This window comes from Musca domestica, unplaced genomic scaffold (assembly GCF_030504385.1).
Source record: "Musca domestica strain aabys unplaced genomic scaffold, Musca_domestica.polishedcontigs.V.1.1 2, whole genome shotgun sequence".
NCBI lineage: Eukaryota > Metazoa > Arthropoda > Insecta > Diptera > Muscidae > Musca > Musca domestica.
The window spans coordinates 16,535,698-16,538,302 of NW_026712249.1; positions in this window are offsets into that span (position 1 = coordinate 16,535,698).

Consider the following 2,605-nt stretch of genomic DNA (forward strand, 5'->3'; position numbering starts at 1 on the left):
TCTAAGAGAAGAATGCAGTGACGACTACATGAACCTCAAAATAGAAAAAGAGTAAAAATTATAAAAAAATATACCGAAAACTGATTTGTTTAAGAAATATAGTAAAAATCAATTCTTATTCTTTAAATTACATCTCTTTCCTGAAAAATTATAGAAAAGGATTTGGAGCAGTGATTAAAAAAATAGCATTCTAGGATCTATCTTTAGTGAGCTATCTTAGGGTAAATCGTTTCATTAAAGAGTGGCCAATAAGGACTCTTAGACCCTCTCTATAATTTTAACATTGTTTATGACTATCTTCATTTTTATACCCTCAGCCATATGGCTAGAGAGGATATATATCATTTAATGCGGCCAAAACGTGCCTCATCGCAAAAACAGGTTTAGACCCTAGGTCTCTGTAGACCAAATCCGTTTCAGTACACTTGGTCTGTCTGGCTGGCTGGTGCGCACGATATCTCTCGAAGGGGTATCCGATTTGATTCTAACTTGGTACATCGTAATATTATTGTCAAACTTAGAACGAGTTCGGAGATGAGCAATATTAGTCCACTCCTTCTGTTACCTTTAAGACAAAATGTCAATATTTTCAAAGAAAATAATTTTCTACACAGAAAGAGAAATTTTGCTCCAACTTTGCGAAACCTCATAACAGTGCTAGGTCAGGTGCGAAAATGGACAATATCGGTCCACTCCATCAAATACCTAACCCACAAAGGATTAAATAATTATAACACTTTTAAAATGTGATGTAACAGTTCGATTGTCCTAAAATAACACACATTGCAATATTTCTACCAATCCAATATCTGGCCTACTCCTTTTGGTACCTCCCCCACAAAGAGTCAACATTTTGAATATCCATGAAGTTCATAAAAAACGAAATTGGCATCCAATTCCATTTAGACTTGGTACATCTCAATATCTCCATAAACACAAAATATGCCATAAAGATGGAGAACGAACCATTCCTTTTGGTACCCGCCCCACATGAGGTTCAAGATTTTTGAAAAACAACGCTCAATGAAAGCGAAATAAGCATCCAACTCTTTTCAAATTGCACATATACACACATTTTTGCTAACAAAAATCTGTTGTTATAGTGATTTTTATCTGCTAATCCCTTCTGGTACCTCACCCACAAAGAGTCACAATTTTCAATACTTTTTCTGTCACAACTTGCGAAACAAGCCAGAGATTCTTTACAACTTGCTAAATCTTAATATTTCTCTCAACCAGAAACCTGAGATGATTATGGAATTTATGATTTCGCAGAAAATTGGATATAAATGTTCGATTTTCTTCTAATGAAAATGGAATACTTCGGTCGACTATATCTGGTACATTTTAACATTTTCTAAAAATTATCACATATCTCATACAATGTGAAGGAAGTAACCCATATAGTCTAAACCTGATAAAACAATATTTGTATCATAGTTATTTGGGACCGATACGAAATGGAGAAAATTGGCCGATTCCTTCGGAACCTACTCCACAGAGGGTCAACAGTTCAAATAATCATATCAAAAGTCAAAATATATTTAAATAATCCGACATTGCTGAGGGTATACATCGGGCAGCAAAACTGACTCAAACTGACAGATAACGTTATATGGGAGCAATACGAAGTCGTGGGCCTGCATAGACAATTTTTTTATCATAGGCTGTAATACTTATTAAGATATTCAAATGCGAAATTTGAAACAATTCCGCTAAATAATGTGGCTAAATTGACCAAAATACCGAATATTGGGTGGTACCACCATATAGGGTCTACCCGAAGACGTAGGCATGTATACGCAATTTCATGTCAAAGATTGAAGTAGCCATTATGATCTTCCAATACGAAATTAGTAACAATTTCGGTCTATAATGTCGCTAAAATCATCAACATAACGAATATTGGGAGGTGCCGTTATATGGGGGGATATACGAAGACGTGGACCTGCGTACGCAATTTTTTGTCATAGCTTGCAGTACCTATTGCCAACTTCAAATACGAAATTTGAAACTGAAATGGTGGAAAGACATTGCCCATTTACGAACTTAACCTGCCAATTGGCAAAACACACATGTGTGCAAAATTTAGACTTTGTATATCAAAAAATCACCCCTTCGAATAAATATTTTGAAAACTCCCGCTATTTCCCTTACAAATTTTTAAAAAATTGCTGGTAGTCCGGAAAATATATTTAAATACTCCCTGATGTTCTCAAGGTCGTATATAAAGTAATCATTCCAAACGATACTTTTGGCCACTCATAAAATCCTTTTGTTTTTGTCGATAGAGCTCCGACCGATGTGAATATATAAAGACAAACTTGACCTCGCTTTTAACGTGTCCTCGTTCTTTGGTAAATATACTTTTTTCTGCTGTTTATAAATATCCACTTGTTTGATTTGTTTGTAAACACACAAATATAACAATTTTGAAATCGATTGTTTTAGTAACCAAATTTTCGCAGGATGGCAACTACAACGTTGCTAGGACAAAACTTCAATTTGTTTGTCAATAAATTTTCAAACTATTTTCAATTCAACATCAATATTTTGAAAACGAGAAGAAAAAATATTAAAAAAAAATTAAAAACTCAATACGAAA